The 15,175-nt window shown below is 43.5% G+C and overlaps 1 long non-coding RNA gene across 1 annotated transcript in view; it reads right to left on the bottom strand.

The window, feature by feature from the left end:
• Window positions 1-14,275, bottom strand: part of LOC310767985 — a 52,561-nt gene extending 38,286 nt beyond the window's left edge. Inside the window, exons 1-2 of the long non-coding RNA XR_014551140.1 lie at window positions 13,974-14,275; window positions 13,613-13,648 (exon numbers count right to left, since the gene is read on the bottom strand). This is a non-coding gene — a long non-coding RNA (uncharacterized lncRNA). The remainder of the gene's footprint in view (window positions 1-13,612; window positions 13,649-13,973) is intronic.
• Between the last annotated feature and the right edge of the window lie 900 nt (window positions 14,276-15,175).

Here is a 15,175-nt window from a genome sequence, read left to right as displayed (position 1 = left end):
GTAGCCAAGAACAGTGGGCTGTATTCAGTGCTAGATTTACTCAGAATTGACCTATTGAAATGAATGTACATGACTAACTTAGGCCCATTAATTTCGATGGGTCTGCTCTGAATAGAACCCAGTATCTTTAAATGTGGCAGATATTTTGTGTTATGCCACACCCCATAGCTGCCATTTGTGCTATGCCACTTTTTGTGCAATGCCCCATAGCTGCCATTTTGTGACTTGCACCCATGGCACTGCCTCCAAATGTGCCCACTAGCCCAAAAAGGTTGATGACCCCTGGGCAGACCAGTCTAATTGAAGTCTCAGTCTGTTTTCCATGTGCTCATTAACAAATCTAATCCGTCCCATTTCCATATCAATCAGCTTATTAAAAAGCACGAAAATTCACCTTATTGTTCAACAAATCTTATCCTCAAAGAATACGTTTTTGAATGCATGTTGGTACTTTTTTGAGCCAACAACTATATCACACCACTCAGTGAAGTGTAAAATCCAAATGCTAGTTAACTGCATCCAAACCTGAAGTGCAAAGTAAGACTGGCTCATGGAAGAATGCAAAGCAAACAATATCCTGGAGCATTCCAAGCTCATAAGAAACCATTGGTGGCATAGGTAAAAGTCAGCCCACGCTTCAATAAGAGACACCAGGGGTTGGGGGCAGAATTATCACTTTGTTTCTGACTTGCTGGTTTTGGCAGCAGATTCTCCCAAGCAACATGCGTGTCCCCTCCATGGAGCTCTTCCTTACTGAAATCAGGGTATGGTTGAACATTCACTCACTCACACTTTTGCTTGCAAAGGAATGGAAAGAAAAATGTTTTCGAGCTGTAACCCGACAGACATGCATCTCACTGGCCCTCACTGGCCCTCTCCCCACCCTCCCCAAGTTCTTTTGCCTGGCTGGATTATGTCCTTGAACTCTAATAATGCTAGATGGAGGAGAGAAAAGGGTATGTGACTTATTTATGTAGGGAGCAAGCAACTCTACAAAGGTAAAATATGCACTGTTTGCCTCTGGCCCAACCAGCCATTTATCATGTGGCCCTCAGAAGGTTGCCCAGTAGGAAATGTAGCCCTTGGCCTGCAGAAGATTCCTTACCCATGACAGAAAAGACTGTTGTTTTGTTGATGTTTAATTATGATGCATATCATTTATTTATCTATTTGCTGCATTTGAACACCACCTTTTTCTCCAAGGAGCTCAAGGCGGTGAACATGGTCCTTCTCCTCATTTAATCCCCACAACAATCCTGTAAAGTTGATTAGGATGAGAGAAGACAGTGACTGGCTGAAGTTCACCCAGTGAGCTTTGTGGCTGAGTGGAGATTTGAACTCTAGTCTCCCAAGTAGTAGTCCGACACTCTAACCACTACATCACATTGGCTCTCTACGTTATGGGAAAATGGCAGAAATAGTTTATATATATATATATATATATATATATATATATATATATATGTAACACATTAAAATAAAGCACATTAAAATTAGCTGTCTACTAGCAGAACCTGGTAGCACAACCTGGTCTACTAGCACAACCTGGCACTTCTTCAAAGAGATTAAAATGCTTTAGCATGAAAGAGGGACGCCCCCACCTTCCAGGCATCCCTTCCAGAAACAGAGCACAGAGCTGGGACAGGCAGACTCTCAGATTAGGTGTGGCCAGCAGCCAGTCTTGCTAAATAATGAGGTATACCTTGGGAAAGTTGGCTGCCACAGAATCCATGCCCTAAATGATAGGAAAACACACCGACGGTCTCACTTCATCTTGGCCCTGCGCATGATAATGAAGGCAAATGCCAGCTCCCTTCCACGGGGGAAGATGATCCTCTCTAGCTTAAGGGCCAACTCTTCTTTTTGCCTTCATCTCTCTAATATTTCAGCTGCTGTCCAGATGTGGAGCAACTCTGGAGGTTGGCTGGCTTTCAGACTCCATGCTGGAAAGACCCAAGCTTGGCTCTTGTCTGCCAGGGACACATGGCTGTTGAATTAACAAGCAGGCTAATGACAATGGAAGTTGGAGAAACCAACAAACAACAACCAAGGACCCTGAGAATGAACCTCTGTTGTATATACCTGGGGAGAAAATGACGTTATGGATGCAAAGAAGCAACAGGAAATGACATGGAGGTGGCAGAAAAGAGTGAAGGGGAATGAGTTGCCCCTACAAACCTCAGCATCTGAGAAAATGGAGGTGAAACATAAAATGTATTTGGTTGGTGCAGGAGAAGCTGTTTCTTATTATGCTTCTGCCACTAGGAACTCCTGATGTAGACAGTACAGCATGCTGGACCACCATTTTAAGATAGGAATTCAGCTGATTGCCATCTCTTAAGACAGCACTTAATTGTTGCTGTTTTTAGAGATTTGGATGCTCTGGTGCTGTCAGCAGGAGGGCAAAAAGTGCTCACACAGTGTGCTCCCTACTTGCCTGCACAGTGGATGGAGCAGCCATACTGGCGCTGCACGCATAACTGTTTGGAGGGAGATACAAGAATGGAATGGATACTAGTCTGGGCTAGCTTATTAAGTGGCTGTTGGCTAAGCAGCATGAGCCTGTTTTAGTTTCATATGGTGGTAGTCAGCTAAGTTTTACTCAGAGTAGACTCACTGAAACAAATAGGCCTGACTTTGTCATGTTCATGTTCAATGGGTCTACTCTGAGTAATATTTAGCTGAATACCACCAATTCTTCACTCCCTGAGTTCCATTCCTTTAAACTGGACACAGGTAAAAGGCAAAAGAGGACCTGGCTACTTGATAAGATCCAGCTGCATTAAAGGAAACCTCAGAGCAGGTATATTATGAATCAAGCATGGACAAATAAGTCTATTTACGTTTGTCTCAGTTTCTTCCTTTTCTATTCTTCACTTTGCCACATTTCTGCATAAATTTGGGATAGTTGTTGTTTTCAGTCCTCATGAAAATTGCCAAAAATATACATTTTTCTTTGCTATTTTTTGTTAATTTGTTAGTTTTACTAAGATATGCATTTGCATAAACACTTTTTAAACATGTGTGCTTGGGTACACAGTTTTCACTTGGTGGACTGCATCGTAATATCCAGAAAGTTGTGAATTTCAAAGGATAATTTTGTTTCAGTTTGGCTGTTATTTCAGGAAGTGCAAATTAGGTACGGTTCACATTAACATAGGAGTCAAAGCAAAATTCTCCCTATCCATATTATTTTTTAAAAAAAATTAAAACTATATAACAACCGAGCAAAATCAAGATACATCAGAACTAAATAGAGTATGTATCCTTTGCATATTTGAAACATCATTTGGAGATATAATTTAGGTATCCAAATACAGGCATGTGACCAAGATGACGGTGAAGATTAAGATAACAGATGCCGTGGCAATAAATCTTTCCAAAATGACTTCTGGGGCTCCAGTGGTATTAAATTACCACCTTGTCTAGTAATAAATGTCATGAAAGGCCCTGATGTTGCCATGAAGTTATCATGTCTTGCAACTACGGACAGGGGATAAATTAAATTCAGTTTGCATTTAAAAGTGAATTTACCTAATCTGCACTTTCCAAAATAATGTGTGAATCAAAATTAAGTCATTCTTCCACATTTGCACTTCTCTGAACTTGGCAATGTAGTTCTCCAGCCAAGTAATGTCTACAAAAATATATATATTAGGGTAAAGTGTGCCTCTAAATGCCTGTTTTAGTTAAAAGAAGAAGAAAAAGAAGAAGAGTTTGGATTTGATTTCCTGCCTTTCACTCCCTTTAAGGAATCTCAAAGCGGCTAACATTCTCCTTTCCCTTCCTCCCCCACAACAAACACTCTGTGAGGTGAGTGGGGCTGAGAGACTTCAAAGACGTGTGACTGGCCCAAGGTCACCCAGCAGCTGCATGTGGAGGAGCGGAGACACGAACCCGGTTCCCCAGATTACGAGACTACCGCTCTTAACCACTACACCACACATAAAGAAATGCATTATATTAGGAGCAACGGCTTGCAAAAATGTGCATATTAGTCCAAAACGCACACCAAAATGTGTTTAGGAGAAATTCGCACTAAAATACTGACAAATTTTCCTGAGGACTTTTTTTTTAATTAAAAAGAAAATGCACAAACTCATGCAGGAAGTAGAGAACTGATCTTAAGACTGGGAAAATGCAAAACTGAGAAAACATTGGTTGCAGGGGATTGGACTAGATGACCCGTGGGGTCCCTTCCAACTCCACAATTCCATGACAGCTCCATCCACACCTCTGAGCACCCTGTCCCTGCTAGACGCAAGAGAGAGAGCAATGGGCTTTTCTTTCCTGTAGGCAAGAGAGGAACTTTGTGACTGGGGATAAATGAACTGAAGGAGAATTGGTTTGGCAGGGGTCACGTTTCTGGCTCTTCCCTGTATTTGGCTTTGAGGCCTTGGGTAAGCCACTTGTCTCGCATCTAGTCCCCCATCCTGTTTCCACGCGTGGCCAGCCAAACTGCCTCCGGGAAGCTTAAACAGGGCATAAAAACCAGAATGAGCAACAAAGTAAACACACCAAAAATTAAATCAGAAAAACATGAACATGTTGCATGTCTGTCTTGGCCTTTTTCCTGAGTCTCAATTCCCCCGTGCCTGATTTGTGGCTTATTACTGGGAAAATGTGGAACAGCTATACCCAGACCCTCCCTGCAACAACTGCATTTCAAAGGCTTCTGAATATCAGTTGCTCGGGGAAACAATGGGAGAGGACTATCATGCTTACCTCCTGCTTGTGGGCTTCCAGGAGGCATCTGGTTGGCCAGAATGGGAAACAGACTAGAGGGATCTTTGCTCTGATTAACTGGGATAGGGAAGGGCAACTATGTCAATTTTGGTGTCTCATTTTCTCCAACCTGAAATTCAGTTCTCCACATTTCCACATCAGTTTGTGGTGTGGGGATGTTTAAATCTCTCTTTTTTAAAAAACCAAACCAAAGCACCAGCATTTCATTACAAATTTCCCCTAATATACAAATTATTGTATGTGTATTTTGTGTAACATACACATTGCAAAGCAATTTCCCTTAATACAATGCATTTTTGCATGCCATTTTCACTAATATATGGGTAACTAGCATCTTAACGCAAGGGTTTTGATTCCAAGGATCCGAGCATAAAAACAAAAACTCCCAGAAACACCCCCTCCCCCGGCAAGTTGCAAAGACACTTCTCTGGGACAATAAGGCCCTGGCAAGGAGATGGGTCAAGCAGAGAGAGTTCCTCCAAATCAGGAGGGAAGCTGCCGCGGTCACAGTTTGCACTGCCGGAAGACGACCCGATTGCCAGTGCAATGGCTGGTGCCTCCCTACCCTCGGCACAATGGGCTGTGGGAACTGGCTTCTCAAGACTCCCACTCGGATCCTGAAGCCCAGAAAGTGGCTTATCAGGGCTATGTGCACCGCCAAGACACAGGGATGCTCCTTCAGTAAGCGCAACCTCTGGGAAGCAGTCCTCAGCATTTGCAGTTGCCTCAATAATAATAATATTATAATAATTTATTATTTATACCCCGCCCATCTGGCTGGGTTTCGCCAGCCACTCTGGGCGGCTCCACCCAAATATTAAAGACACAGTACAGTACAGCATTAAACATTAAAAACTTCCCTCAAGTGTGGACTGTTTCTACTTGCTTCTGCAGTGTTCTCGGCCCTAGCCCCACCCTTGCCTTCTGTTCCCTGAGGGTATTTTACCTGCCCTCTGGCTGTCCCCTGACCACCCTGTATGCCTAGAATTTGGGCAGGTGGCAGCAAGAGGGAGTCTTTTGTATTCTGCTTGCATCGGCCGGACTCTTGCCAATGCACTGTACAGAAAGCTTTGGAATGTACAACTCTTGCTACCCCAGGCAGAGGTGCAAGTGTAGGGTTCTCTCCTGGGAAGAGATGGAGCATCACTTTCTCATCCAAGTATCTGCCACTTGCTTCAGAATCCCTGGAGTCTTGTAGCTGCCTTACACCCAATGGAGTAAGCCTTCAACTGCTGGCCAAGATTACAAAGTGATACCATCTGAAGATAGACTCTGGAGACGTGGAATCTGTGTCGATTTGAAAAATCTAGCTTTATGGACACCTTCGTGAGAGACTGCAATGCCTGTATGCATATCAAAAGCAGGTGCCGTTATTTCCATCCCTTGGAAAGATTGCCAGGAATTTGCAACCTGATTATTGCAAAAAGGACTACTGTCTCAGCGGTTTTACCTTGAAGTGGTGCCTGATTAAGCTTTTTTCTTAATACAAAAAAAGAAAGAAAGAAAAGATAGAAGATGATTCCTGCTAGATCAAACCAAAGGTCCATGTAGTTCAATACTATGTTCTTACAATGTTCTCTGTGAGGGGGAAACTACAGCCTGCAGGATTCTTTGGGGGGTGTCATGTGCTTCAAAGGTGTGTTGAATGTGCTTTAAATGTATTGTGTGGATTTGCCATGGGTAAGCCACTTGTCTCGCATCTAGTCCTCACATGGGTGTCCTAATAATTTCAGGTGACCTGTTTGCCTATGTTGTTTGAAATTAAATGGTGCAAGCAAAGGCACAGTGACCAGCAAGCACCAATGACCAGCCCTGGACAGTTGTGGGGGCATAAACCTGTCAAGGGTATAAAATATCTAAAGCCTCCACTTTTGTTTTGCTCTGCACCCAGTCAGGCACTCACTCCCATGTGCAAGTCAAAACACCAGCCAAATGGTAACAAGCAGCTGAGACGCCAATAGAAAAGGCTCTATCAAAGCCACTGTTGGAGTCCCATTGGCAAAGAGAGGGTTAAACAGACCTTTCTTCATGTGGGAGGAGCCAGTTGGTGGGTGGAGTCACTGTTGCTGGTCTTTGAGCTATTGCTCAGTTCAAAATTAAATATTGGCTACTAGCCTGAAAGTCAGAACTTCAAAATGCACTGGGCACATTTGGTTCAATCTCCAGGTGGATCTGGGAGAAACTTCAGCCTGAAACTCTGAAGAGCTGCTGCCAGTCAGTGTTGACAACACTGAACAATATCGACCAAGGATATTGCTCTATACAGTGGTACCTCTGGTTACGAACGCTTCTGATTACGAACGCTTCAGGATACGAGCTCCGCTAACCCAGAAGTAGCTGCTCCTGGTTCTGAACTTTGCCCCAGGATGTGAATGGAAATCACACGCCAGAGGCACGTGCACAGTGGGAGCAGTGGCAGAGCTTCATGCTCTGGCGCCGGGGAGGCAGAGAGCAGGTGGGGGCGGGGGCTGGCGCGCATCCTGGGGGTGTGGCGCCCAGCGTGGGCAGGGGGGCAGCTGCGATGGCACCCCACCGGGATCACGCTGCCAGGTGTGATGTGCTCCCCCCGCACTTCTCTTCCTCCGCCAGTGCGCTAGAGGCCCCATTAGCAAAAGCGCGCCTCAGGATAAGAACGGTTTCAGCTTAAGAACGGACCTCCGGAACAAATTAAGTTCATAACCAGAGGTACCACTGTATAAGGCAGCCTCCTACACTCCTATGCGGGGTGGCCAGGCTACAAGACCTCTCAGATCCAACCCTTTATCCCTCTCAGATTCCTTCCACAGGCATGGAAGGTCCAGCGTTCAACTCACATTCAACTGCACCAAATATTATTGCTTTGCACCCAAGGAACTGGCCATCTTCCTACAGGCTGTGCCCCCTATTAGATGAGTCTAAGTGGCAGCCACAGGATGAGGTGCTGGTATCATTATTTTCATTGAAGTTCTAATAACTGTTATTATTACTTTGAGCTTTGCTCCCTCTGGTGTGGAAAACTCTTTTGCTTGACGCATGCAGCAGAGACTTTGGGGGATGTTCAGTCCCTTCTTACCTCTTTGCTTCCGCAGCATACACACCAACCTCTACAATCATTTCAGGAGAAATGAATTCTCCAGTAAGCACAAAGACTCTCCTCCTATGCTCTGGAGAAGAATGGAGTCCCTTGGCAAGATTGCTCGTCATTGTTGGGAGAAAATAAGGCGGAATTCTCCCTGGACGTGTTTTCAAAATACACTAGACCACTCACAAAGGGATCATAATATTCCCTTTATGGCTATTGGGAACCATAAACAAGAAACAGACTCTCTACAAAATCCCTCTCTTGCTAATTGGTTCCACGCTGCGTAATTCATCGTCAGGACCAACTCATACCTTTGACAAATGGAACACTCGTCCAGAGCACCAAAGAACCAGTTCCAAAACAGTGCTGCCCTCACACCTGGCCTCTCACTATCATCAGCTGTCACAGCTGTTTCTACAAGTTGTGCTGTGTTTCTATTTTATTTATTTAGCAAGATTTATATGCTATTTAACATTAATAATAAAAAATCTCTAAACAGTTTACATAAAATGGTATAAAATAGTCATTAAAAAGGCAATAAAAGCAGACTTAAAAAAACAGTAGATGCAAAAAAAAATTAAAAATAGATAAAATTAGCAGATTTTAAAAGCAAATATGCGCAATAAAATTACATGTCTGAGTAGCTTTTTAACAGTGCAATGAAGGCTCCTGGTTAATATTAAGAGGCAAGGGGTTCCAGTTGCTGCCATGCTATAAGATCGATTTCTCGCATGTGTGGAACATTATGTGGCACTTGTAAAAGTGCCAGTTCCACGGAACACAGCAATCTAGTGGGCCCATATAGGGTAAGGCAATTGTTGCCTTGCCTGCCCTAGCCAATTTGGCAGGTTGTCCGAAAGACCCCAGGGCAGAAGAATGTTTGCAAGGCAAGTGGAAGTGGTTGCAGGAAGTTGTGGAGGTCTAATGATGAGCAGGGTTAGGAAATCTGTGCCCTCCCAGCTATTGCTGGAAAGAGAATCCTATCATCCCTGCACACTGGCCATGTTGCTGGGACTGATGAGAGTCCAACAATAGCCAGAGGGAGCCCTGCACTAGGGACCAGGAGAGTGTGGCATTTATGACCAAAGGCTTTGATAAAGTGTGGGATGGATATAGGAAGGAACCTTGACCCGCCTGGGGCTAATTCTGTTTGCCATTTCCAAGTTAGGCAGAACTACCCTGTCAGGACCTTCTCTCTGTACAGCAGAATAGCACCTTATGTGGGGGTTCAGTTCCAAGGGCTCTGCATATATGTAAAATCAGGATGGCTTCTGTAATTCCAGGGATGACCCAGGAAAATCAGGATACTTGAAGGGTATGTAAGATGTGATCATACCGAACACAAGTGTGTCTTGCATGTAAGTAGCACTTGCAAAGAGATGTACAGAGAATTCAAAATTCAGAGTCTTGCCGGCCTTATTAGGCCTGCAGGTTAAAGATTCCCCAACCCTCGGCTATAGTAGTTCTCGCACTTGAAAACTGCTGCTAAAAGCATGCCTCTGGGAAATGAGTCATGTTTCCTTACTCTTGATTAGAAACACAGGAGGCTGCTTTATACCAAGTCAGACCATTGGTCCATCGCAGTATTATCTGCCCTGACTGGCAGTGGTTCTCCAGGGTTTTAGGGAGGGGGTCCCTCCTTACACTACCTAGAGATGCTGGGGATTGGATCAGGAGCCTTTCCTGCCGCTGAGCCAAGACCCTTCCACTAATCTGATATGCTGGGGAAATATACCGTAATTCAATTCCAACATGCTTAGTTTTAGCAAGGGGAACAGCATGGGGGTGGATTCCCCCCCCACCCACTGGATGGTCAAAGCTTAGTTCCCCGGGAGAAAAATGTGAATATTTATTTGAACTTCAATTCTATCAGATCCATTTCCATGCAACTGTTTTTCTATTTATTTAATCATGCAGGGGAGAAACACGGACATTCTCTCCAACTGCAAGGACCCTCTCACAAGGGGCAACATGTTGAGAAACCGCTGGCAATTTGCATGAAAGAGACAAGGACATGGGCTGTATTGGCTAATTGCTCCTATTCATTCTAGGGTAACCTTTTATTGATTATGGGGCTGGATATTATTATTATTATTATTATTATTATTATTATTATTATTACCTGATTTATTTCTTTTTGCAGTCTCTTAGAAGCTGCCCGGGGAGCAAACTAAAGGTAGTGTGTGAGATATGTGTGGATGTTTTCACCCACTTTAATCCAGTTCCATGTTTGAGTGGAACAGCAAATATGGGGGAGAGGTGGTGCATCACTCCCTCTCAGCTGTTCAGCCATTTAAAAACACCCCTAACTTCTTTTCTTCCCATAGGAGACGAAAATTCTAGATCCACATATTTTTTCCTTCACAAAGAGAAAAGAGGGCTGAGGAGGGGGATTCATAGCAGGCATAAAACCTGCAGGAAAAATATTATGTATTGCTCTCTCCACCAGAGCTCCTTGTAGCTGTATTGAAGTGGAAATCAACATCAGGGCAGACTTTATAGAACCCCCGTGTCATGTTCAGTCTGGTTATTAGAGAGCTGAGTCAGGAATGTATTTGGAAAAGTAAACAAGACTATTTTTTAGTAACTCTTTTTATTGCATCGTTGTGCATGCATAAGGACCTGCTAACTGGGTCCAATTCAAAGCAATTGAATTAGAATCAAGACCTTGGGCTCAAGTATGCCCAGTGCTAACAAAATCTGCAGAGGCTTCCAGATTTTTATCAGGCCCACTAATTCCTCAAAGTTGTGTCCTATTCCCTCCCTGCAGGGTGCTTTACCTTACGATGTTAGAAGAGCAAACAGTCATTTAAAGTAATTTTTCTATACCCTAAATCCTAATATGGGCATTTCATGCTTAGCTTGCTAGCATTGGAACCAAACAGATGGCAATTAAGATCCACCTAGAAATCTCAGAGCCAAAACGTGCTAGCAGGTGCCATGGAATGAGTGCTACCTGGTTTCCCCCAGAGTAGAATCTAGAGCAAGGATGGGGAAATTTTGGGGCCAGACACAAAAGTGGGCAGAGCAACACAATTTTTATATTTTGTACTGTAGGTGAGTTCCTACACACACTTGCACACCCCTCTCTATCCTCCATTCAGGCAAGCAAGAGGCATTATCAGAGTTTAAGGACACATCCCAGTCAGGCAAGAATGCTCAAAGAGGTTGCAAAGCAGGGCCAGTGAGGGGTGTGGCCTGAGGAGAAGGGGTGGTGTGGGGAGAGTCCCAAGGGCCAGATGGGGAGATCTGGAGAGCCACATTCCAAACCCAGGCTGGAGGTTCCCCACCTCTGCCTTAGAGGGAACTTAGCAAGGGAGAAAGGAGGTGGTAATTGTAGCAGTGATATGGTGTGTAATGGCATAAGAGCATAGAAGAGCAAGTAAGAACAAAAGAAGGGCCAATGGCCCATCTAGTCCTTATTTGTCTGTCTGTCTGTCTTGCTTGTAAGTTTCCCATTGTGGCATCTGGCTGACCAGGTGCTGGACTCGGACACAGTGCTTTAAAGCACAAACCTGTGTCTAGAAACGCAGCACAAAAGCAAGTCTAGATGAGACCTCAGTTCATCACTAACACACTAATATTGTGTCAATACTATATTGCAGACTATACCCACAATAAAGCACCGGTCTGGAGGGGCTGTAATGCATCAGCAGTGGGTTTATTCTGCGTTAGTTTACTCTTCAATGTTACCACAATAATGCTATCACAGGAGTGATGGGAAATATAGCCGTGTGATCACCCCAAAACTTTTTACAGCATTGAAAACAGGATTGCATGTGACTATCCCAACAGCACCACGGGCAAAAATAATCATGAATGCACAATGAAAAGGACATTTGGACTCTGAAGAGGCCCTCAGAGCTGGGTGATACATTGCAACATTTTATTGTAGGCCCCATTTATTAATAGCAACTCACTCCTTAAATGTTTGGGCCTCTTTTATTTAAATGTTTGGGTCAGAAGGAATGCCCCTTCTGTTGTTTGTTTGTATATATGTGTGTGTTTAATTGTTTAAAACCATCAGTCGTAAATATTTGACTGTGTATATCTCCAGAGGCACTTCCCAGATGCTATCAAGCATCCTGCTTGGATTTAGAAGGATAAGCAGGAATGGCCTATTTTAACCTAAAAGATGAAAATGTAGATTACTGAGACTATAATAAAAGTATTGTATAGGATAAATATAGCCAGAGCTTTGGAAATTTGTAGTCTCCAATGTTTTAGTAATATATAGAACATAATTTACTTTTGTTGTTGTTTAGTCGTTTAGTTGTGTCCGACTCTTCGTGACCCCATGGACCAGAGCACGCCAGGCACTCCTGTCTTCCACTGCCTCCCGCAGTGGTCAAAATAAATAATAATAATAATAATAATAATAATAATAATAATAATAATAATTTATTTATATCCCGCCCTCCCCAGCCAAAGCCGGGCTCAGGGCGGCTAACAACAACAAAACAGTACAAAAGTACAGCACAAACAACACTCTAAAATCATTAATGTACACATTAAATTAAGATAGTGTTGCGTGCCACCCCAATCTCCAAGCAGTGCAAGATTCCAAGTGTTCGAAGCGCTTACCTGGGGTTTGTGTTTCCTTCTGAGAATGAGGGACAGTGGAGACTCTAGTGTCTTTATGATATATAGTTTATTTACACATTCTGTATATACCTGAGCCTATGATGGAGAGGTCCACAGCATCAACACCCCAAGAGGGTTTTGTTTCCCCCACAGCCACAAACTTGGATTCAAACAGAAATCAACCATTGTGTTTTCTGGCTTGCTGCCTTTACCTGCCTGCAACTTTTTTTCCTCCAGGTCACACTCATTTGACATCTGGCACAGAGCTCCCTCTCCTTGCTTTCTTAATGGCCCATCACCTTTCCTTTGTTTTCTAAATGGTGATTGCCTTATCAGGAAACTAATCTGTCTTATATTTTAACCCTTGCTGGATCCAAGAGTTCAGGAGGTTTGATTAAATTCTAGCACTTATTGAATATAGGAATTTAGGAGAGTATGGCATCCCACAACTCATAATAGTATTTTGGAATGTGGGGAAAATATGCCTTGAAGAATCTGATGGACTACACCCTTTCTGGTGGAAGAGGTAGAATACCAAAGATAAAGGATCAAGGATCACCACTGTTTGGTTCAATATCATACAAATTAGGTGCATGGCTGCAGGTACAGAAGGAAATCATAAATTTAGAAGTCCAAGTCTGAGCATTTGATATTATAATTGTCCTCTTTTAAGGTCCTCCTTTCTAATCACATCTTATTCTTATGAATACTGAAGTTACATAATTGTGGAAGGGTCAGAGCACAGCGCAAGAGTGCATGCTTTGCATGCAGAGGTCCTGGGTTCAATCCCTGGCATCCCCAGAGCTGGGAAAGACTTCTGCCTAAAAGCCTGGAGAGCAATTGCCTGTCCATGTGAACACTGAGCTAGAAAGACTGTTAACCTGACTGTGTGGAAGGCAGTTTTCTATATTCCTATAATCAAACCACATCATATATTTAAGCAGTCTTATACCACTCAGTAATGTCTACCCTGACTGGCAGCAGGACTCTAGCTCTACCTGGGGAGGCTGAGGGTTGAACCTGGGATACTTTACCACTGACCTACTATAGCACTCCCCCAAACAGAGAGTACAAAGTCATAAAAACAGTCCATCTAGCTCAGTATTGTTGACTAACTGGCAGTGGCTCTATAGCGCTTCTGGGGATTGAACCTGGATTTTAGGTGTCCCCCACTCCCACCCCTGGTTTATATTGTATTTATTTATTTTAATGATTTCTTACCTGCCCTTCACCACAAGGTCCCAGGACAAGCTGCAGCTGTGTTAAAATCCAAACAGAATATTAAAATCCAATGAAATGACGTAAATAATGTACATCAGACAACAGAGGAAGTAGTTAGTTTTGGTGTTTTTAAACGTTTGGATCGTATTTCGTATTTTTAATAAGTTCCAGTTAACTTAATTGTTTAATACGTTATGGAGGGCAATGTGATAAATACTTCCCACCCACCCCCACATCAGCATGAAAATGGACAAATGCTGCATCAATATCATTCACTTTTGCTTTCCCCCCCAAAAGTACCCAAACAGTTTTGGGTGAATGATGGTGGTGCAGTGAGGATAATATTGACTTGAAGCAATACCTGGTGGCCAAAGGAGGCTGGGTCTAGGGCTCTGTCATGAAAGGTTTTCTGTGTCCGCTCTCCTGCTGGGCCTTAACTTCATTCCGCCTTCCCATTTCCATTTCCAGGGGCTGGAAATTGCACTCTGCTCAGATTTGATTCTCTTCACCATCTGAAACCAGCCAATCTGCCCTTTTGAACTCCCAGCCAAGAGTCTCCAGGGCAGAAACGAAACACAGGCAGGCAGGAGCCACAGGCAGGTGGCCATTGAGCCTTTGGCTGGGGCGGCTTGTCCCTCTGAGGTGCCCCTTTTGCCTCCTCTGCCCCCCCCATTCCTTTCGGTCGAGGCAGGAGAATTTACCTAGCATGTGAGACGAACGAAGCATGTGGGGGGCGGGACTATGGTCGCCTATAGCCAATCACAACGCAGGCTGTGAGCATGTGCAGTGCCGCTTCTTACCTGAGCAGCAAGTTCTCAGGAGGCAGGCAGCCTTCTTGCTGCCCTCAGAGGAGCCTGCAGGGCTGCCAGTAACATCGCCCTGGCTTGCTTTTGAGAACAGTTGCCATCATCATCAACATCATCATCACTGAGAGCGTTAAATAGGAGTAAACACCACTGAACTCAACAGGACTTCTGAGTAGACTTGGTTAGGGCTATAAGTAGCATTAAATAGGTACATTCATGAAAAATTATGCCTTTATGATTTATTAAAATAGTTATAGACTGCCCTCTCATACAAAATAACAGGGCAGCGTACAACAAAAATTTACAGAAAGTTTAAACTACCATTAAAAACAATACAAAATATTCATTAAACGACTGGGTCATCATATCAGTTGAAACCACTGACTATTAATTAATGGCTATTAATTAATGGCTGCTATATAGAACCTCCAGGTTCAGAGGCAATATATCTCAAAATGCCAGCTACTGAGGGTCAAGCTGTGGTGGAGGGTTGTTACCTTATTTATTTATTTATAGTTTAAATAATTTGTTAGTCACATAATGCAGGGCAGTCTATGGTTTAAAAACATACAAAATAACTTGTTTCATGTCTTCCTTTGAGCTTATTGGGCAGATTGTTGGACTGGATCCTGGCCTTTCAGCTGAGTTCCATTTGCAAAATAGCAGAAAGAAAAAAGAAAAAATTCCATGCATACAACCAGAGAATGGCTGAGAAACATTTGGTGTATTATCCTTGCTTATGAATAAAATAACGTAC

This window comes from Podarcis filfolensis (assembly GCF_964270895.1).
Source record: "Podarcis filfolensis genome assembly, chromosome: 8".
In the NCBI taxonomy this organism is placed as follows: domain Eukaryota; kingdom Metazoa; phylum Chordata; class Lepidosauria; order Squamata; family Lacertidae; genus Podarcis; species Podarcis filfolensis.
This window is presented reverse-complemented; position numbering and strand designations above follow the sequence as displayed.